At 35.3% G+C, this 24,695-nt stretch overlaps 1 long non-coding RNA gene across 2 annotated transcripts; it reads right to left on the bottom strand.

Annotated features, from left to right (window-relative positions):
- Positions 1-10,809: 10,809 nt before the first annotated feature.
- LOC128280502 (uncharacterized) lies at positions 10,810-19,335 on the bottom strand. 2 transcript variants are annotated; one of them, XR_008270590.1, is made up of 4 exons: positions 19,202-19,335; positions 18,147-18,218; positions 16,842-16,899; positions 10,810-11,078 (listed from the first exon to the last, which is right to left on the bottom strand). It is a non-coding gene; the product is annotated as an uncharacterized LOC128280502 (long non-coding RNA). The 2 variants fall into 2 exon arrangements; XR_008270591.1 differs by lacking the exon at positions 16,842-16,899.
- Between the last annotated feature and the right edge of the window lie 5,360 nt (positions 19,336-24,695).

A 24,695-nucleotide genomic window follows, 5' to 3' on the forward strand; every position in this document is an offset into this window, starting at 1 on the left:
GTTACTTCAAGACCGGATGGATAATAAGGAGATCAAGGTCCTTAACAAGAGGAAGATGCCAACGAAAGAGAAGTATCGTCTCGATAGCCAATCATCGGGGCCCCTTATAGTCTGATCGACCGTTGGTAATTTATTACGACGCGATGAGAGAGCCATTGAAACCACAGATGGTAATTAAAGTACCGTCTCCTTTCCGTATAAGGACAACAAAAGCGATCTCGTGGAGATATGATGTTAATATCGTTACACGGAAGTTGAAAAGTCCAAAGCCATAACTGAAGATGTTGGGGAGGTAGGTCATTTTACTCGAAGTGGACGATGCTATTCTAAAGAAATTGAACCGGTAAAGAAAAGTAGCGACTCGAAGCAAAAAGGGAAAGCAATGATGCACGAAGTTGAAGTCGAGCAAGAAATTCCACCCGTGCAAGAAACTAAAAAGCCTGTGAATGAGGAAGAAGCTCAAGAATTCTTGAAATTTATTAAGCACAGCGAGTATAGTGTGGTGGAACAATTGAGCAAGCAGCCAGCACGAATCTCAGTTCTGTCTCTACTGTTAAATTCAGAGCCACACCGGAATGCTTTATAGAAGGTGTAAAATCAAGCTTATGTGGCCAACAACATATCTGTCGAAAAGCTTGATAGGTGGGTAAACAATCTGAATGCGGACAATTTCATCTCTTTTAGTGATGATAAGATACCGCCAAATGGTAGAGGCTCGGTGAAAGCGCTGCATATCACGACCCGCTGCAAGGGCTACATAATACCGAACGTACTCATCGATAATGGGTCAGCATTAAATGTTATGCCATTGGCCACGCTTTCCAGAATACCGATGGATTTGTCCTACTTAAGGCCCTGTCATTCCACGGTAAGGGCATTCGATGGGACGAGGCGCGAAGTTATGGGAAAGATCGAAATCCCTTTGGAAGTGGGCCTTACATTTATGAGGTCGAGTTCAAGTCATGGACATTACACCCTCTTATAAGCGCCTTTTGGGAAGACCTTGGATCCATTCTGCTGAGCAATCCCATCATCCCTCCATCAAAAGTTGAAATTTATCATGGATGGTGTTTGGTCACGATCGAGGCGAAGAAGACATTGTCGCATCTATCTCTGCCGATCGCCATACGGAAGTAAGCAAGGACGTAGTGGAATGTTCCTTTCGATCCCTTGAATTCATCAATGCCACTTTCGTCGCTGAGGGAAACAGAATTCCGATGCCAAAACTGTCGAGAAATACCAGAATGGGTGTCAAGTTGACCGTAGGAAGGGGAGCTCGTGCGGAAGAGGTTTAGGGAGACATCTGCACGGAATAGTTAGGGCTTTAAAACCAGTGCACCACAAGGCCCGATACGGTTTAGGGTTCCAGCCTGACATACGTCAAAGAAGAAGACAGTGGAAGAAGGATCAAGAGAGAAGAGTTGCAAGAACTTTGGGCCGAGAACCAGAATGGGAACCAATAGAGTACCCTCCTTTGTCAAAAACATTTACATCTGCGGGAATGATGTACCCTGGACAAGATGGTCCACGAAACACGCTATGGTTAATTGAAAAGGGTCTTCAAAATGTCAGTATAAATGTTATTGACAAAGGGGCTGATGTGAGTAAAGACGTCTCGAGGATACGTCCTTGTCCCCCTGGTTTCATGTTGAACAATTGGACTGCCGAGAAGCTTCTTGTAGTTTATAAGTTTTCAGAGTAATGCCAAACATTAACCTTCTATTGTGTCTTTAGATATAGTAGAATTCTTTTGTAAGAGCGTGCATTCACTCTTTATCATTCAAATGAATATCAATGAAGATGCATTTTGTCACGATTTTTTTTTCGCATTATCGTTAATTTCATAATCATTTTCTCATTTCATAGCCTATACTCACATTTGCCTCATTGCCATGACATGACATTTCTTTGTTGGTTCCAATACTTGGATGCCCCTCTATAGCTTCCTTTTCCATTCAACTTTCAGGTGCTCAGATATTGACGACATGAATAAGCCCTATTCTGAATCTTGAAATTGATTTTGAGAAAATTTGTTTGCTTAGGAGAATTTGAAGTCGAAGAAAATGCTGAAGATTATGTCTCGTCTCCTGAATTGTTAAGAATGGTGGAACAAGAGGATAAACAGATTTTGCCTCATGAAGAATCTATGGAAACAATAAATTTAGGCACGGAAGAGAGGAAACAAGAAGTGAAGATTGGGACTTCTATTTCAGAGAGTACCAGGCATAGTTTGATCACTTTACTCCGCGAATACAAAGATGTTTTCGCATGGTCATACCAGACATGCGAGGCTAGATGAAGATTTAGTGGTCCATAAGCTCCCATTAAAGCGAATGTAAGCCCATCCAGCCAAAAATTAAGACGGATGAGACCCGAAATCTTGTTGAAAATAAAAGAGGAAGTCAAGAAGCAATTTGTCGGCTTCCTACAAGCCTCAAATATCCGAATGGGTGGCTAACATAGTCCGGTACCAAAGAAAGATGGCAAAGTACGAATGTGCGTGGATTAACGTGACCTGAATCGAGCAAGCCCAAAAGATAATTTTCCCTTGCCACATATTGACACGTTGGTGGACAACACAGCAAAACATTCATTGTTTTCTTTCATGGATGAATTCTCGGGGTATAATCAGATCAAGATGGCCCTTGAGGATATAGAGAAAACTACCTTCATAACAATGTGGGGAATGTTCTGCTACAAGGTGATGCCATTCGGGTTAAAGAATGCTCGGGCAACATATCAGAGGGCTATGGTAACGTTATTCCATGACATGATGCATAAAGAAATAGAGGTCTACGTCGACGACATGATTGCTAAATCCCGAGGGGAAGAAGAGCATGTAGTGAACCTCAAGAAGTTGTTTGAAAGGCTGAGAAAGTTTCAGCTAAAGCTTAATCCAGCCAAATGTACATTTGGGGCTACCTCGGGAAAGTTGCTAGGCTTCATTGTCAGTGAAAGAGGTATCGAAGTTGATCCGGATAAATTAAAAGCCATCCAAGAATTACCACCTCCAAGACGCAAAAGGAAGTTAGAGGATTTTAGGAGATTAAACTACATCGCCCGATTTATCGCTCAACTTACCAACCAATGCGACCCAATCTTTCGCTTCTTGAAAACATAACCCGGAGAATGGAACAAGGAATGCCGGTGGCCTTTGATAAGATAAAACAATATTTGTCTAGTCCTCCAAAGGCTAGTACCGCCAACTCTGGAAGACCATTGATATTGTATTTGACGTGTTCGAAAGTTCAATGGGTTGCATACTGGGGCAACACGACGAGTCAGGAAAGAAAGAAAAAGCGATCTACTACCTCAGCAAAAAGTTCACTGAATATGAGGCATAATATCCGTCCATTAAAAAATACTGTTGCGCTCTGGTTTGGGTAGCTCGGAGACTCAGACAATATATGTTATATCACACGACATGGCTAATTTCAAAGCTGGACCCAATAAAATACATGATGGAATCGCCGGCACTATCAAAAAGAATGGCACGATGGTAGATCCTCCTTTCGGAATATGACATTGCCTATGTAAGTCAGAAGTCGATAAAAGAGAGTGCAATAGCTGACTTCTTAGCAACTCGAACGACAGAGGAATATGAGTCTTTAAGATTTGATTTCCCAGACGAAGACTTAATGTGCATCACAGAAATAGAATCCGAGTCATCAAAAGAGAAGTCATGGAAGATGTGCTTTGATGGTGCGTCAAATGCTTTAGGGCATGGAATTGGAGCAATCTTGGTATCACCAGACGGGAATCATTATCCGTTCACTGCAAGACTAAACTTCTTCTATACCAATAATATCACAGAATATGAGGCCTGTATCATGGGGCTTCGTGCAGCTATCGAACGAAACATCGAGATCTTGGAAGTGTACGGGGACTCAGCCCTAGTGATTTACCAAATCCGTGGAGAGTGGGAAGTGAGGGACTCAAAATTGATTAAGTACAGTGATTTAGTGGCTGAATTGATCAAGGAATTCAAAGAAATAACTTTTCATTATTTCTCGCGAGAAGAAAACCAATTGGCTGATGCCCTGGCCACTTTGGCTTCAATGTTCAAAGCAAGTAAAGAAGAAAAAATAATGCCTCTCAAAATGAGCATATACGAGGTCCCTGCACATTGTTGTAGCATTGAAAAAGAAGCAGATGGGCGTCCATGGTTCCATGATATCTTAGAATATATCAAGAATCAAGACTACCCCGAACAAGCGAATGAGAACGATAAAAGAACAATCAGAAGAATGGCAGCGGGATTTGTTCTTGATGGGGACATCTTGTACAAGAGAGGAAAAGATCAGATGCTCTTGAGATGTGTGGATGATGTTGAAGCTAGAAAAATACTTGAAGAGGTCCATGAGGGAATCTGCGGAACACATGCTAATGGTTTCAATATGGCCAGAAAGATCATGAGACTCGGTTATTATTGGCTGACGATGGAAAGTGACTGCATCAATTTTGCAAGAAAATGTCACAAATGTCAAATCTACGGTAATAAAATTCATGTAGCCCCTTCGCCCCTTCACGTCATGACTTCTCCGTGGCCTTTTGCTATGTGGGGCATGGACGTTATAGGGCCAATTTCTCCAAAAGCATCAAATGGACATCGATTCATTTTTGTGGTCATCGATTACTTCACAAAATGGATAGAAGCCGCTTGTTTGCCAATGTGACGAGGACTGCAGGTTTGCGAGTTTTGAAAAAGAAATCATTTGCGGTATGGTTTGCTCGAAAGAATCATTTCAGATAATGCCACTAATCGAACAATAAGATGATGAAAGAAGTGTGCGAGCAGCCCACATAAAGCATCATAACTCCTCGCCCTATCGTCCAAAGATGAGCAGGGTCATTGAAGCGACCAACAAAAATATCAAGAGGATCATTGGGAAAATGGTGAGACATATAAAGATTGGCACGAGAAGCTTCCATTTGCTCTGTTTGCATATCGCACATCTCATGCGAACATCTACTGAGAGCAACTCCTTTTCTCTAGTCTATGGAATGGAAGTCATGCTACCTATCGAGGTTGAGATCCCTTCTCTGCGAATCTTAATGGAATCAAAGTTAGAAGAAGCAGAATGGGTACAAGCTCGATATGATCAGCTGAACCTCATTGAAGAAAAGCGTCTCAGGGCAATTTGTCACAGGCAGATGTACCAAAAAAGAATGATCGCTGCCCATGAAAAAAAGGTACGACCAAAAGAAATCCATGAAGGAGAACTCGTGCTGAGGAAAATTCTCCCAATACAAAAGGACCTACGAGGAAAATGGGCACCAAATTGGGAAGGACCATACGTCGTAAAGAAGGCATTCTCAGGAGGAGCTTTGATCCTTACCGAGATGGATGGCAAGGAGCTACCGAATCCAGTGAACTCAGCTGCGGTGAAGAAGTACTATGCTTGAAAAAAGAAAGTCAAGATGAAAACCCGAAAAGGGCATCTTTAAAAAAAAAAAAAGGGGATCAGAGCGAAAACCTGAAAAGGGCGCTTTGATTAAACATAAAAGATTAGAATGAAAACTCAAGAGGGCGTTCTAATGAAGCAAATATTCGGCTTACAAGGCAAGGCATTTTAAACTGTACGACAAACAGTGAGACTACAGTATTTGAAGCATCTCTGAAAGCTCGAAATCTTCTACGCAAGGAGCCAGACTCTAAAAGATTCTTAATTGAGGAACGTGAAGAGTTCATGTGTCGAATATCTAAAGCATTTGTATCCGTTGAATACGATCTCTTCTTTGCACATTTGTACTATCATTGGTTAACTTTCTTTGTTTGCCACATTTGAAATAAAGGAATATGAGATATCCTTTTTGTCCCTACCTGACCATTTTCATGTATCTCATTATGTGTTTATTTAATGATAAATAGTGAAATGACATACTCTAAACAAAAGAAATGTTAAGCATTACCTGGATGAAAATTTGATAAGTACAAGAGCCTTAAAGCAAGGACAAAATTCAACTAGGGAAAAAAGAGTGTTATCTGAGAAACGTCGATTACTCGTGAAGCTTTTAGAAGGGTACATGGCGTAAAGAGAAAGTCAAGAGCCGAAGTAATGAATGCGGACCATCACAAGAATCGTGACGAAAAAAGACATACGACAAACATGCTTAAGGAACACTGCATAATCATGTAGGCATAAAGACATTTAAGACAAACATGTGCATATCATGATAACATCATGCATGGCATATACAGTTAATCCAATAGAGCAAAGGATGTGATGATAGTTGTATTGAATCAAAGGAAAAGACACATGAGTTCCACCAGATGATATGTTTTGGGTACTCTGAGGTATCTTTAATTCATGTTTTCAAAAATCAACTCATATTATGAGAAATGAGTTGAGCCTCAGGTCACACGCTGAGGTATTTTTAGTTTATGTTTCAAAAAAATTGACTCATATTACGAGAGGTGAGTCAAGCCTCAGGTCACGCTGAGGTATTTTTAATTCCTGTTGTTTCAAAAATCAGCTCATATTGCGAGAGGTGAGTTGAGCCTCAAGACACGTTGAGGTAATTTCAATTTATGTTCCAAAATCAACTCATATTGCGAGAGGTAAGTTGAGCCTCGGGGCACGCTGAGGTATTTTTAGTTTATGTTTAGGAAATTGACTCATCTTGCGAAAGGTGAGTTAAGCCTTTTAATTTCTGTTTTTCAAAAATCAACTCATATTGCGAGAGATGAGTTGAGCCTTGGCTCACGTGCTGAGCTATTTTCAATTTCTGTTTTTCAAATTCCGTTCGTCAAAATCAACTCATATTGTAAGAGATGAGTTGAGCCTCGGGTCACATGTCGAGGTATTTTCAAATTCTGTTATTCAAATTCTATTTTTTAATTTTTACTTTCCTAAAACCAACTCATATTGCGAGAGGTGAGTCAAGCCTCGGGGCACGCTGAGGTATTTTCAATTTTTATGTTTTAATTTCAACTCATATGGCGAGAGGTGAGTTGAGCCTCAGGACACGCTGAGGTAATTTCAATTTCTGTTGTCAAAAAAAATCAACTCATATTGCGAAAAGTAAGTTGAGCCTCAGTTCACATCTTTGAGATATTTTTAGTTTTTGTTTTTAATGTCTTTTTAAAGAGTCAATTCATATTTGAGAAACGAGTTGAACTCAAGATCACATGCCGAGTCAAGAATAAAGATTGGAGCTAATTGAAGATGTCGATTTTGTCTCCCGAGTTCTGAGTGGAGTGATCGAGGATATCGATCTTGCCTTGCTAGAGTTACTGAAGAGAAGATCGCAAATTTCATCTCACAGAAGCAATAGAAAAGCATATCAAAGCTGTAGACTTTATTTCTCTGGAGTTACAATAAAGTAGATCGAAAACACAAATCTCATATCCTTAAAGTTACATTGGAGTAGATTGAAGCTACAAGGCATATGTCAGAAGATGTAGTGGATTGAATCTAAAGCTACAAGATGCAGTGGACTAGAAAAAGACTATCTGAACAAGAAGAGCACCAATGAAGTCTAGACTCGCAAGACAGGGCAAAATTGGTCTTTCTTTGTGTCTTTGCTCTATTCTCGTTACACGAAAATGAGCAAAGAGGGGCAGCTGTACAGGCCAATTTTAGCTACTATTACAGAGAACCCATTTACAATTTTATAATCCCTCAACCCAAAATTCAAACCCCATTTACAACCAGAACCCAATATCCCTGAACCCATATACCCGAAGCCCAATAACCTAAACTACCAGCCCACTAAACTAACAGCCCATTACACAAAATCAGAAACAAAAAATACCTAATCCCAAACCCTAGCCCCCTAGCATTCGGCGTCCACTTGCCTCTGTCACCACTGACGTCTGCCACGCCCCATACCCCCACTACAACAGTCCCATACCTCCACAGTCCTCGTACGTCACGCCCACACCTCGTACGCATGACAACAGACTCTGTACCTGCAAAATTTTTGTACTCTTCTTTGGAACATTAGGCTATAAAGCCGAAATGGAAAATCTGTAAAGGGGGGGAATTTTTTTCTCTGTTTTTCGTTTTTTGATGTTTATACGAGTGCTCAAGGAAAAATATTTAAGTTAGAATATCATACTTGTACAAACAGTGATTCGAACACTCAACATCAGAGAATCAAAAACGAAATATTAGACTTCCGAAACTAAGGTAATTTTTTGGACTTTTTGAATCGATTTTCTTTGTTTTGTTTTGCTCATACTCTTAAATATGCATATACATATACACATGTAAAAAAATATATATAAGATAAATTTATAAAAAAATAAAAAATAAAAAATAAAAAAAATAGAAAATTACCATCTCCGCCCACGTGCAGTGCTTAAGACACTGGCCATGAGCCTCGGTGGCCGTCAGATGGCCAAACCTGGCCGTGCTCTCCCTTCCTCTCTCCTTCTCTTCCTTTTTTTTTTTCTTTCTGCTATCTCCAAATGAATTTTAAAATTTTTTTTAACTTATATAAGGGACCAAAACGCACCGTTTTGGTCCCCCCCCAAATAAATAAAACGACGTCGTTTTGGAAGCGGGTCGGGTCGACCCGATCCGCACCAGGTCAGATCCACGTGTTTTTAAGGGAGGGGTTATTTGCGCGTTTAACCCCTCCGCTTTTTCGTGGATTTATAATTAAGTTATTTTACCTTTTAATCTAGCCCTTTAATTTGTTGCGCTTTGTGATTTGACCTCTCGCCATGCTGCTGCGTTTTTAGGAAGTGGTTTATTACCGATTTGGTCCCTTAGGTTTGTTTATGTGTGCAATTCAGCCCTTTTCCGTTTATTTTCTTTTAAAATTTACTTGAACTTTGTTATTTAATTCAATGTAGTCCTCTTTTTCAATTCATTGTCTTATTTTCAATTTACTCACTATCATTTTTTATATTTATCGATTTTAATATTTGTATTTATTATATTAAATGTATTTATTATATATCTTGCTGTATAATTGTATATATATGCATGTATGTGTATGTATTTGTATTTAGTTTTTCTAGTTATTTTATTTTAATATTCTAATGCTATATTAGTCTTTATGTTTCAATATTTTTATGATCCTTCTTGTTGTCATAATATATATATTTGTTATATATGCAATATTATTTGTTATGTATACTATTATCTTATTATATATTATGTACATGTTGAGTATTGTATTACCCATGTATTTTATTATATGTATATATCGTTAATATATATATATAAGTATTTTTTATGTAACATTAGTATTATTATTAATATTAATATGTTCTTAGCATTGTAATTATGTGTTATATATACTAGTATATATATATATATATATATATATATATTAGTATTATCAGTTGTGTTCTATTTATGTTTTTGTTTTCTTGTGTACATTACTATATTATCTTTATTACTATTGTTGCTAATTTTAGCATATGTATGTGTATATTTCTAATATGTATGAGTATATATATATTGTATAATATTTTAATAGGTTTCTCTCCTCATGTGTATACATCATGTAAATATTAAAGTTTTAGATTATTTTATATGTATATATATTTTTCAATATCGTATTTTTACATATCATGTATACATTTCTAATATTATATTATATTTTTCATATTATATCATGTACATATACATATATATATTTTGTTGTATACTCTTAATATTTTTGTGTGTTTTCATTATGGTCCGATCTTCAACATTATTATTATATTCAATCTTGCAAGCATAGCTAGTATTTTTATTGTCATGCATGTTCTTTGCTCCAACGTATTTTACCCTCTTACTTTTATTCCATATTAATTTTGTTTTACATTGCTTTAAAAATCACATTCTTGTTTTCTAATTAATTTCGATAATCAAGGCAATATATCGATTCAACATTAAGTCGTAAATTTCATCGCTATGTTGGATGGAATTTATCGACTCGTGTTAAAACGATATATCCTTTCCAAAAACCAAAAATTAAAAGCTTTCGTTTTTTTCTTCCATCGGATCACGATTGAATTTTACGTTGAACGCGTGTTTTTAAAAATCAAGACAATACGTGTTTAGGAGATACCAATTTTTTGGCGTCGCGAGGGTGCTAATACCTTCCTCGTGCGTAACCGACTCCCGAACCCTAATTTTTCTTTGGCTTTTAACGTAGACCTTAACTCGGCCTTTTCTCGTTTTTTTTAAGAAAAAAGAAATTTAATAGGTGTCCGATCACACCTAGAAAAAAGATCGGTGGCGACTCCCGGTTTATTTTAAATCAAAGTTCAATTTCCAAGTTTTTTAATCGCCACAATTAGCGACCGAAGCTAAAGCTAAAATTTTTACGTCGCTGCATTAGGTATTAAAACACAACTTTTACTTTTTACGCGATTTAGTCCTTTTTCGAAATTGGACTAGAAATCGCTAAACTTAATACACCAAAATTAACATGCACTTATAAAATCATATTATAACACATAAAATAATACTAAAATAATTTTCTCTGGCCTCGAAATAGTGGTCTCGAAACCACTGTTCGGACTAGGCCCAAAATCAGGCTGTTACACACCGACTGAATTTCTTTCTATCATAAATATTTCTAAATAAGGTAAATAAAGCATACTCGAATTATTCAAAATATCCTTGCTTGACTAAATATCTTCACTAAAAACAACTATGAAAATTTCTACTCAGAACCCCCTTAAAATATGCATAAAATTAATAGTCATTATAACACTTTCAAAATATGCCAATAACATAGGCAAGTTGCAACTAGTAGCATTAACATTCTCCTCCTTAGGCTTATTTTGACCAAAAACTCTGCAGCAAATTTTCCCAATCAAGTAAAGCATAAAATCTTAAAATTTAAACCCCTTAAATATTATAGCACAAATTATGAACAATAATATTAATTCACCATTAGATATGACAACAAAATATTAGCGTCACCCATCAAGTTAAGTATAGACCCAAGGCAAAATAAAAGAAGTTTGTTTCATCATCAAAATCAATAAAAACAAACCGCTATATCCATTAGCCAAAGCATAATATCAACAAGAAAAACAACAAGAAGCAAAATAGTAGCAAGAACATCCAATCCAACTCCCCCTGAGCAAAAACTCCCCAGTAGCAGTAGTTCCCCATCCTCTCCTAAGACAAAAATCCAAAAGATATCAAGGTGCACAAGCAAGAATATCAACCTTATAATAAACAATGTGATTCCTCCTTATGAGAAGCTTGATCTACTTATTTAGACTCTTGATTTGTTTATCTATACACTCAATTTCTTCCAACTACATAGGTTTTTAAAGTTTTTATTATATATATATATATATATATATATATATATATAACAAGTGCTTCATACTTTTTTCTTAGTTTTAATAAAAATTCATCAAATTAAACAAAATTAATTTTAAGTCAAAATAAACAAAAAAATACAAATAGATATTAAACGATTCACTTAAAAAATCAATGGTGCAGAATAAAACTAAAAAAAATGTTAAAAAGTTAAAAACAATTGCAATTGTACTGTCACACATAAACATTGAGCATTTTATTCAAATTTTTCTAGCTTAAAAAAGTCTCCAAAATCGTGATTTAAAAGCATACATAAATACATGCATGCATATGGTAAAAGCCAATGTTATTATAAGATTTACTTCTAACTCCAAAACTCATTTCAATTTAAAAAAAAAAGAAAAAAAAGAAAAAAGAAAGAAAGCAAGAGAAGGATTATAAAATCTAAAATCCAAGTTATAGTAAAGGCAAACAAAATAAAATTTAAAATATACAAAATAGAACCCTAGTAGCCAAGAGTGCTCTCCTTGGTATCCTAACGAAAATAGTGGCTGCTACGGCTTGGGATGACGGAAAGTGGTGGCAACGACGGGTTTGAGGGAGATGAGGTCTCCCTATTATCGGAGGAACTTATTCAACTATAGGTCAAAAGCTCGATGGTGGAACCAAACGACAAGCCAACTCTAATCTACACTATTTGGACAGAGAAATCTTGTAATCCGGACAACTTCAGGGCACAGATGAAGAGTATTTGGAAAACAAAGAAAAAATTTGAGATACAATTGGTAGGGCAAAAACATTTTTTTATTGTGTTTGAATCTGAGAAAGATTTAGAAACTATTATGGAAGGTCAGCCATGGTTATTCAAGAAAAACTTAGTTATCTTTGATCGATTGACTAAACCGATGGAAAGAAATCAAATCAGGCTTACTTCAACCCCATTTTGGATCAAGATTGGGCCGTGCTTACCAGAATTTGACAAAAAAAGATCTCTTGCATGCTATAGGGGTTATTTCTGGAGGCATTCTCAGATTTGAAATTAATGGTGAGTTTTGTCACCTTAGAATTAAATTAAATGTGCAGAAACCCCTTCATACGGGTATATTTGTCTCAGTAGATAATCAAAATAGATCTTGGATTTCTTTCAAGTATGAGAAATTATCGACATTTTGTTTTGGTTGTGGAAGAATGGGGCATGGTCTCCAAGAATGTATAGTAATGAAACCTGCAAAAAAAAAAAAAATAGAGAATATCCACATTTCTCTTTGGCGTTAAAAGTAGAATTAAATTTGCTTGGAAGGGAGAGTTTAAAGTTTAAGGCCCTATCAAAAAAGTTGCAACCACAATGTTAGTATATAGGAAGTATCAAGAAAAATCAGGAAACGCACCCACAAAATGAAAAGAGCAATGGTATGATTCAAGAAGTACAAGATGATTCTCGGTTGACATTAACAGAAAAAGTGATAAAGATACAAAAGGAAAGGGAAATCATTGAAAAAGAGACTAGGAGGAATAAAACAAATGAAGATATGCTGAAACCAACCAGGAAATCCAGTTGCAAAAGAATTGAATCAGCAAAAGTGATGAAATATTATGGTGCAGAAAGCAAACTGAAGAAAAGAAAATCGGCAGAGATTGAAGATGATGATTACGGTATAGACGAGATCCAGGAAGATGCAGCAAAACGGATGAGATATGGTGGATAGGATTTAATAAGTGATGTGATGTGAATCATGATAAGTTTTATAATTTATGAATGTTCGTTCTTGAAAACTAACTATTATCACGACAAAGGCAAGCGCACCTTATAAAACAGTAGTATAGCTTATGGCAAGACCGGGATGTCGAACCCAAATGAACTAAAAGTACTAGTATTAACTTTCTTTTTATTATCTAGCCTAAAAATAAAGAGGTTGTTTATAATTACTAAACTAAGAATTGACAGAAAGTAAATTGGGGAAATAACTTTTGGGAAAACTGAATAATTTGGACAATACCTAAGGGAAAAATCCACCTAGACCTCACTTGTTATTGACTCTGAATCAAACGATTTATTCACTTGACTTGATCCGTAGAAATCTCTAAGTTATATTATTATCTCTCTCGAGACTAACAACATCTAAACCTAGGTTGATTAATTGAAAACTCTTTCTAATTAAAACCCCTAGTGTTGCATTAACTCGATCTATGGATTCCTTTATTAGGTTTCACCCTAATTCGGCAAAATTATGTCACCCTATCTCTAGGCGTGCAATCAACTCTGCTTAATTATGTTAGATCTACTCTTAGACAGGGACTTTTGCTCCTCTGAATAAGCACATCAATACTTGAATCAATATCTTGGAATATTAAAGTAAGAATTAAGAACTCATAACTAAGAACAAGTCAAATATTTATCATATAATTCAGATAATAATAACAAAATCCGTCTTAGGTTTCATTCCCCTTAGGTATTTAAGGGGTTTAGTTCATATTTATGAAAGAAAACATCTTAAAAGAATAATGATAACAAAACATAAAGAAAACCCAAGAACTCCTGAAGGGAATTGAAGGGAGATCTTCAGTCTTAAAGGTGAATTCGACTTCTGAGATGGATCAATCGGCTTTCTTCGAGTAATTCTTTACCTCTTACTCCATGTGTCCCCTCTAATCCTCCTCTATTGTATTTAAATAGGCTTTAGAATGCCTAAAAGCCCTCAAGAGTGGCCTTTTCCGAATAGGATTAAACTTGGGCCCTACAGGGACACGCCTGTGTTCAATTTCTTCAATCCGTGTTCAAGGCTGTTAAATAGACACGGGTGTATGGTCTACCCATGTAAGTCATACTCGATTTTACTAAAAGGACACGGGTGTGTGGTCTGCCCGTGTACGAAAGTTCAGGCTATGTTGATTTTACATGTTGGTCTGTTTTCTTTGTTTTCGGCCCATTTCTCGCTCTTTTTACTCTCCTATGCTCACCTAAGTATAAAACATGAAATTAAAGGATTAGGAGCATCGAATTCCCAAATCTAAGGAGAAATCATCCATAAATGTGTTAAGCATGGGATAAAAATATGTATAAATTACGGTTTATCAATAAGAGAGTCTGGAACAAATTTGTCAGTAGAAAACCCCAACCAAAATAGATTAGCTGCTACTAAGAGGCAAGCCGACCGGACGCAATAAAAATTATACGCTAGAACATCTGCGGATTGGGGAATCCACGGGCAGTGCGAAGGTTTCGGTTTTTGCTGAAGCAACATAACCCCCAAATGGTTTTCTTCATAGAGACTAAAGTTAATGAAAGACGTATGGAAAAAATTAGGATGAGGTGTGGTTTTATGAATGGGTTTGATGTAGGAACAAAAGGTACGTGTCGTGGGATCTGCCTGGCATGGAAGAAGAAATCCAGGTCAGTTTAAAAACTTTCTCAATAAGTCATATTGATGTGTTGATCAAAGAAAAATGTGTTAATGAAGAATGAAGATTCACAGGGTTTTATGGGTCACATTATATACAAAATAAAACTACCTTATGGAATTTACTAAGAACTTTGGGCCAGGAACAGGATCATCCTTGGCTAGTGAGTGGGGATTTTAATGAAATAATGTATTCTTTTGAAAAAAAAAAAAAGGAGGCCAGCCAAGGGAGGAGAAAAGAATGGTAGCATTTCAGAAGGTTCTAGAAGAATGCCAACTTATAAATGTAGGCTATACGGGAGTATGGTATACATGGAAGAGAGGGAATTTACCGGAAACAAATATTAGAGAAAGACTGGATAGGGGTGTTGCAAATGAAAAATGGATGAAACTCTTTCCAAGAGGTAATATACATCATTTAATATCTCCACTTTTAGATCATTGTCCCCTTTTTATTAGCACAACTAATGGAAATAGTTTCAAGGGTACCCCAGGATTTAAATTTGAGGCATGGTGGACCATGGAGGAATCGATTGAAGAGGAGATTAAGAAATCATGAAAGTCATCAAGCGGATAGATTTTTGAAAAAATTGAAAGACTACAAATCAGTATGACAAGATGGGCAAAATCAATAAAGATGGGACGAGAAGGGTTGAATCACAAGCTCACAAAAGGAGCTAGAAAATTTAATGGAGAAGGAAAAAGATGAAGATACAATGGCACAGATAATTGATACGAGAATTCAACTTAATATGGAGATAGATAAAGATGAAATGTATTGGGAACAAATAGCATGGGCCAATTGGCTTCAGCTAGGGGACAATAATACGACCTTTTTTTCACAAATATGCCTCAATTCAGAAACGAATCAACACAATAAATAGGCTGGACACAGAAGATGGAAAGGAAATTTTTAAGGAATCAGAAATAAGTAAGACTGCTACAAAATATTTTCAAAATCTATTTTCGTCTAATGGAGTAGGGAATTTATCTCATCTTTTGACAACCATTGATAATAGCATTTCTTCATATATCAATACAGCTCTATTGGCAAAACATACGACAGAAGAGGTCTTCTTTGCGGTGAAAGGAATGGGATCTACTAAAGCACCAGGCTACGATGGCTTCCTGGCACTATTTTTTCAGAAATTCTAGCACATGGTGGGTAAATATGTCGAAACTTTTTGCTTGGGAGTTTTGAATGATGGTAAGAATTTCAAATATTTAAACCTAACTGAGATAGTGCTTATCCCAAAAATCTCCAATCCCACAAGTCTTATTAATTTTAGACCTATTAGCCTATACACAGTTATATACAAAATTGTAGCCAAAACAATTGCTAATCGTATTCATGAATTTATTGGAAGATGTATGACAGTGCTCAAAGTGCGTTCGTTCCAGGAAGGCTAATATCTGACGATGTACTGATAGCTTATGAAATTCTACATACGTTATGCCAAAAACGAACAAGGAAAAAGGGATTCATGGCAGTGAAGCTAGACATGAGTAAAGCTTATGATAGAGTTAAGTGGGCATTTTAAAAAGAAGTAATGCTTCGTATGGGATTCGCAGAGGAATGGGTGTGATCGCGTGATTCGTAACAAGTAATAAATATTTATAATGAAGATCAAACCTAGACTAACTATTATCACGACGAAAAGGCAAGCGCACCTATCGAACAATAGTATAGTAATGGCAAGACTGAGATATCGTACTCAAGGGAACCAAAAGTACTAGTAATAACTATCTTTTTATTATCTGGCCTAAGAATAAAAGGGGGTTTTATTTGTTTTAATTAACTAATTATCTAAACTAAAAACACACAGAGAAAAGAATTGGGGAATTGCTTTTGGGAAAATCGATTGACTTGAGACAATACCTGTAACATCCCCTAACCCTATACCGTCGCCGGAACAGGGTTACGAGATATTACCAGTCAGTACAGTCCAATTCTGGTCATTAATTAAAATAAATATTCACACTCATCCTAGTTTTAAGATGTCGTCCCTTTAATAGGCCCTCGTGGTCCAATATGAATAGTAAATTCAATTTGGAACTAATTTAGAATCACTACGAATTTTTAATAAATTTCAAAATTCATACTATATACTGTTTCCAACCATAATTTACTTATTTCATCAATACTTTTACAACCTAAATGACTCTCATTAAACATCCTAGGTACATGTCATTATCAATACTCAACATACTTTACCTAATTGAATTTGGGATCGGCCTGGGATGCTGATTCAACAATCTAGCCTTAACTTAACCTGCGCACGGAAACAAACCGTACGCTAAGTATACACTTAGTGGTATTTCTATAATCTGAACACTTAAGCAATTATAAAACTTATTATTTTATATATATATCGAACTATTCAAACTCAATGAGTATTCAAACATTCACTTTCCAACCAATGTTTAATTTCAAATCATTTATTAATTTCAATAGCAATTAATCAATCAGTAATGTTCATTAACAATCAGAACAATTATTTAGTCAGTAATAGTCAGTTATTCGGTAACAATCAATTATTCAATAATAACCAGTTATTCAGTATCGATCAATTGATCGGTTATCCAGTAACAGTCAATTATTCAGTAAAATCAGATATTCAGTAACAATTAAGTTATTGAGATGATCATTCATTCAATGACAATCGCTTTTTCAAGAATGATCAATTATTCAAGAATATTATTGATTATTCAAGAATCTAATATCCAATAACAGTCAATTCTCCGGTAACAGTCAATTATTCAGTAATAATAAGTTATTTTATACCTTTATTTACCCCTATTAACATGACTCGGATTCAGACGGATACACGGATCCAACCAACACACCAGTACGGCACATAGTGCCTCATTGGTCGAGGCGAACGAGAATGATAAGATAAAGAGCGATGACGGTACACGAGTACCTCATCGAACAAATCCGAACGAGAATATAGAATGATATTCAACACACAAAGTAATTGAATCGACACGATAATAGTAATGATTCGACACACAAAGTGCCGAATCGAATAAGATATGATAACGATATGATGAGTCGGAACATAAGTGCTCGATCAAGAAACCGCAAAACCCGTACTCTTCCATATCCTATGGCATGCCAACTATATTCGACTAGCCCGACTAGTTAATAGGGTATTTAATTCACTTTTCAATTTTCAATTAATTTATATTTTAATTAATTAACTATATATTTTCAATTCAATATAATTCCATTCACTTTTCACTAATGAATATTTAATTTCACAATAATCACAATTTTCTATCAATTTCATCACACTTCCAACTACATATATTTTCCAATATAACAAATATTTATTATTCAATTTCCACATCAATATTCATTTCAATTGAAACATTCATATATATATTCATAAATCAATTCAATATAATCAATATTCAATCCAATTCAAATAATCATCTCAAAACACCTACTACATATATATATTAAATAATAAATCCAACAATTTAAGTATTAAGTTTGGATTATAGAAATACAAACCGTAGTTTTTGAGCTAACTCCCGTTGACTTTGTCTTGTCCTTTCTTAGCCGAGATTTCCGGTACCACATTGACTACGAAAGTAATACAATTTATAATCATTAATACATTACTAATTTATATCTTGAGTTACAGAATTCTAAATTAAGATCCACTAATTTCTTCTGAAACTAGACTCACAAATCTTCTTACCATAAAATTTTCAGAATTTTTCGTTTAGCCATTAAGTACAGTTTATTCTTTAAATTCACCCCTATTCTGCTGTCTGACAGTTTCGACCCTTCTTCACTAAAAATTAATTATCTCACAGTACAGAACTCGGATAATATTCCCGTTGATTTATCCTAAAAATAGACTCATTAGGGATTCTAAACATATAACTTTAAGCCTATAATTATTTTTCTCCAATTTTTGGTGATTTTCCAAAGTCAGAACAGGGGAACCCGAATTCATTCTGACCTTATCTCACAAAATTCATTATATCTCATAATTTACAATTCAATTGCTTATACCGTTTCTTCTATAAGAAACTAGACTCAATAAGCTTTAATTCCATATTTTATTCATCCTCTAATTCAATTTCTAAAATTTTTTGTGATTTTTCAAACTTAAATTACTGCTGCTGTCCAAAATAGTCTTAGTACAAAATGTTGATTTTCTACTTTTAATTTCAATTTAATCCTAACTAAATTCACTTACTTTTCTATCTTAATTCATACTTTATTTCTACTAAATTTTTAACATTCATACTTTATTTCTACTAAATTTTTAACCAAACTTAGACATAATTATCTATTTTTCATCATAAAACCATAATTTCGAAATTCTTTCAATTTAGTCCTTAAAGCATAAAACTTATTAATCACTTTACAATTCAATCTTTATTTCATTTCTAACTTGAATTTCTATCAATTTAGCTCTTAATTCATCATTTTACTCAACATGAACATTATCTAGAAATCTAATAACTTTCAAAATATCAACTTAATTTCGTCAAAATCTTGTTTCAAAGCTTCTAAAACATCAAAATTAAGTAAAAATGACTAAATTGACTTACCAATTAAACTTTCAAACCTTGAAATTTGAAATTTCCCTTTTTTCCCTTTCTTTCTTTTCTTTCCTTCCTTGCTCTCTGTTTCGTTTCATTCTGTTTCTTTTCTATCTTTTTTTTTTCATTTCTTTTCTTTTGTTTTACTTTATATATATATATATATATAATATGTTAACTTAATAAATATCTAATTAATATCAAATATTTATTTTACATTTGTATCCATTTATTATCCACACATTTGTCATAATTTAATATATTTATTACATAAAAATCTTATAATATAATTATTTAATTAATAAATATCTTTTATAAATAATAAATATCTACTAATAATTAAATATACATATTACAAATGTATGTATTCAATTTATTACACATGTATTTTATAATTACCACACATTTGTCACTATTTTAATTTATTTCATAATATAATATAATATTAATATTAATTAATAATTATAGCAATAATTTAATATTTAAATAAATATCTATTTATTATCAAATACTTGTATTACAAATTTGTATATTTTTATTTCTACACTTATATCAAATCACTTTCATACACTTATCTTTCTTTTATTTATTTGTCATATAATATCAATTTAATAATAATAAATACATTAATACTTACTTAAATAATAAGTAAATACATACATGTATTACAAATGTATGTACATTATTTATCACACATGTATTTTATTTTATCACACACTTGGCACTCACTTTGGCTTATTTGCTTATTTAATCCTCTCAATTTTCTTTATTCTATAATTAAACTTTCACACTTCATTCAATTTAATCATTTTATCCATTTATCCTTAATTAAGCTAAATTTACTTCATTAAACTCTAATTAACCACTCGACTAACTTCATAAATATTTTAATAATTATTTACTAATCCATTTTTCAGAAACGGAGACCTGAAAATACATTTTTCTGATAACCTTAAAATTCGGGTCGTTACAATACCTAAGGAAAAATCCACCTAGACTTTTCTTGTTATTCTGGCTCTGAACCGGACGATTTATTCATTCAACTTGTTCCGTAGAGATCCCTAAGTTATGTTATTATCCCTATTCAAGACTAATGACGTCTAATCCCTAGATTGAATAACCAAGACTTTTCTCTAATTAACACTCTAGGGTTGTATTAACTCGATCTATGGATCCCCTTATTAGGTTTCACCCTAATCCGGCAAAATCTTGTCACCCTATTTCTAGGCGCGCAATCAACTTCGCTTAATTATGACAAAAGTACTCTTAGACAGGGTCTATTCCTCCTCCGAATAAGAGCATGTCTTGAATCGGTATCCTGGGATATCAAAACAAGAATTAAGAACACATAATTAAGAACAAGTTAAATATTTATCATACGAGTCAGAAAATAATAACAAGATTCGTCTTAGGTTTCATTCCCCTTAGGTGTTTAGGGGTTTTAGTTCATAATAAAATAAAAGTACATCTCAAAAGTATGAAAATAACAAAACATAAAGAAAACTCTAAAACCCCTGAAGGAATTCTGAGAGAGATCTTCAGTCTTGGAGTAGCTTCGGCTTTTGGGATGGATCGTCTGGCTTTCTTCAAGTAGTTCTCGGCGTGCAGTTCTGTACTCCAGAAAAGTTCTGGAGAGAGCGGCCCCTTTCTAAGTCATACTTAGGGTGTTTATATAGGCTTTGGATTGGCTTTCTTCCTCCCTAAGTATCCTTTTTCGTGTAAAATATAACTCTTTAAAAAAGGGACACGCCCGTGTGCCACTACCGTGTGACGTGATTGCCAGGCCGTGTTTGATCCGTTAAATTAGACACGGCCGTGGGTCAATGGCCAGGCCGTGTGAATAGTGAAAGCCTTGGTCGACACCCTCAAAAAACACGGGCGTGTGAGCTGCCCGTGTGACAAGGCTTAAGCTGTGTCATCTTCTCGATTTGGTCCGTTTTGTCCCTTTTTTGGTTTCTTTTGACTCTTGGTGCTCTTCTGAGTAAAAAACATGAAATAAGCGAATTAAGAGCACCAAAATCCATAAATCTAGTAATAAATATCCATAAATATGCTAGGTATTTGGGGTAAAAATATGTATAATTTGGCGTTTATCAAATACCCCCACACTTAAACATTTGCTTGTCCTCAAGCAAAACTCTCATTTACTGCTAGAATTCATTCCTTTCAATCACATAATCATTACTGATAATGTTACAAGTTATTCCACAAAAAAATCATGTAGTGAGAATTCAACTATAGGGGCATTAAAAGCCTCAAACAATCTAAATTGAATATTTTGATAATAAAATCATAGGTAATCTCCTTCCTTTAAGTAATTAACTTTAGTCCTAAATATACAAGAGATGACATCCTCATTAAAGATTCACTCAAATCACTCAAAGTGTTTAAGGTTCAAGATTGAGCACTCGATTGTCTAACATGAGAAGTTACTACCATAGGCTTGCATGAAAATCAAATCTCCACCACTTGTAAATGATATGATACACAAATCAAAAGGTCTTTGCATGGTTGTAACGAGGTTTAGGTTACGGGTATGGATACAAACTGAAGAGACAAAGGTTAGAATCAAGATAATTTCAATATATTACCCCACTATCAAAAACTTAATTACTGAATCACAAACAAATATCTAGAACTATATTACATGAGCTTTCTCTCTCTCTTTTTTTTTAGAACAAGTTAAATCAATACAATATAGAAATCATACTTCCTGATTCAATAACAAAAAATGGTGAACATAGTGAGGTAACAATATTAAAAATAATCCCAATAAAAAAGGGTAAATTAAGTAAGAGGATTTCAACAATAATGGGTTAATGGGTTAATAATGAGGGTTAATTAATAAAAAGGGTTAGTAAGCTCAAGGGGGTTTACTAAGGGTTTAATTATGTGGGAAGGCTTTTTATGGAGTAAGTGAGTTAAATCCTAAGTGCCTTTATCATCTCAGTATATCAAATCATATGTGTGATCTCGACATGTATAATCGAAGCAAGTTCTAGAATAACAGTTCAATGTTGACACACTCAAACCACAAAAGAAGTGCTTAAGAAAGAAAGCTATATGCTCAAAAGGCTCAAAAATCTCACCAAAAATTTGGGTTTTTGATGTCATTCCTATATACTTCAGATTTCAAGATAATACCTCAATTTAAGAAAATAGTCTAAAAATTTTAGTTCTCAAAATATCAACTTATCATGCTCGATTCTCTAATGTCCTATAATCAAATAATCATGCATAATTCCCATGGTCTAATTCATGACATATCAACAATAATTATAGATCAATCAGAATTCATTCGATCAAGATTATGAGAAAATCACTTAAGCACAAGACCAAATTCAGGGATTTGAGAATAATGCAAAAATGTACAAAGATAGACTATTCAAAATAAAGAAAATCATAAGAGGGAAAGAGTTGAAACTCCCTGTTATATGGATATGGAGCTTGATTTTGAGGCTGGAGTGTTTGGGAAAAGTGGTAGTTGCCACTGTTCTTGGCTAGATGAAGAAATTGGGTCGTTGAACATGGCACTCGTTGGGTATTATTCCCTATTTGTTTTCTTATTCTGTAAAATACTCCTAGCAGCTTTGCTTGGAAGTCTGTAGAATCATGAAGAGCTTATTAAGAGTTGGTGTGGAAGAGAGCGTAGTGGGAGTACTTGTTAAAAATACCAGAAAAATGAAGAAAGTAAAATTTACTAATATAGATATGTCTTTCAAAAGAAAATAATAAAATTGAAATGAATATAAAAATAAAAATAAAAATAAAAATAAAAATAAAAAATAAAAATAAAAAGATAAGAGGATTCAATGATCCTCGTCAGTGGGGCCCTCAGGTGGTGGCGCTGGAGTAGCGATGTGGAAGTGTTGGCACAACTGCTGCATGATGGCCTGCATGTCATCCATCTGTCTGTCACGTCGTCGATTTCGGTCGTGAATCATCTCGAACTGTGTAGTGCAATACTGCTCGAAGTGAGCAAGTCGATCAGAAAGGTGTGCCAATGAAGCAGCAGCATGAACTGGTCGTTCCCTAGGTCGCGTGGTAAAAGGCTCCTCAAGATCCTCCTCGTCAATGGCTTGAGTGAGACGGCACTAAGGAGGATTGGACCCCCGTTGGCGCTCGATCATCCTCATGTGTAACATAGTCGTGATGTCTTGCGGGGACATCTGACCGATCAGTGTAAGCGCTGATGACTGGGCCACAGTGTTGAGGATGCCGAAGAGTCTGGCAAGGCGCGTCACGTAGGGGCCGATAGAGATTACTGCCTTTCGATGCCACTCGATCTGATGGCGAATGGCGAAAGTGATAAAATATGCCAAGTCAGTCACGTGTGCATTCGCCATGCACTATAAATAGTAGGCGTCGTAGGTGTTGACGATGCCGGTGCTCTCTTTCTTTCTGGTTAAAGTGTGTGCTAATATGGCATGGAGATATCGTAGGGAAGGGGCGAGAGCTGAGGCCTTAAAGCGGCTGGGGTCGTAGGTGGAAGAGAGTGATGCCAAAGCCTTCCAGCACAATGAGGGAGAAATGTGGATATTGCGTGGTAGTGCATTCATGTCCTCCTCCTCCATAAACGTATCGGTGTAAAGTCCCAGAGCGACTCCAAACTCTGGGACACTCATCGCTCGAACTAGACCGCCTAATCGGAAGTGAATGGTGTCTGGGTCGTCATTGTTCGTCATCACTACCTATAAATGAAAAGTAGAGCATAATTCTAAATTTAGCTCTAAATAAGTGGGCTCAGTAATATCGAAGAACTCTTCTCATGGGTCTGTGGTTAGGAGGGCACGAATGCCATCAGCTAGCTAGACTTGTTCTACAGCAGCCCAGTCAATACAGCGACCTGTAGTGAGGGGTCGCGCGCGTAGTATCTGAAATAGTTCCTCCTGTGAAGCTTGCGAAAACTCAAGGAATGGGTGCCGAACTTCGACTGTAGCACGTACCGAGGAAGAATTCGGTCCTTTACGTCTCTTTGAGGATGGGACTACGGCTTTCTTGCCTCTCGATAATGACATAATGTACCTGAAAAGGTATAAGCATTGATATAGTAGTTCCAAATATGTTAACATTTACCGATATTAAGCGAGAGGTGAAAATTTTATATGATTATTCAGAAACATATACTGAAATAAAAAATGCATCATCGGTTAAGCAAGAATCCTAGAACTAGTATATGCTATTTAGTAGTTTAAACAATCCAAATATAGAAAATACTAATGTAAATTCCTAACTTAATTAGAACAAATTGGTAATATTAACAATATCTTTGTAAAGCATATAGAATTCTAATGTAGCAACACAAATTGGAAAAACAAGGTTGATAAAGTGAACCAAAAATTGCTGTTGGGCAGCGCACGGGCGTGTTGATGGCGAGCACCGGCGTGGGGCGTGAGTGTACAACCGTATGAAGGAAAAATAGAGGGAAAAGAGAGGGGAAAGTGAGGATTGATACAGGGGGAGTGGATGAGGAAGTGAGAATCTAGGGAATGGTGGCTGGAAT

This window comes from Gossypium arboreum, chromosome 9 (genome assembly GCF_025698485.1).
Source record: "Gossypium arboreum isolate Shixiya-1 chromosome 9, ASM2569848v2, whole genome shotgun sequence".
NCBI classification, from domain to species: Eukaryota; Viridiplantae; Streptophyta; class Magnoliopsida; order Malvales; family Malvaceae; genus Gossypium; species Gossypium arboreum.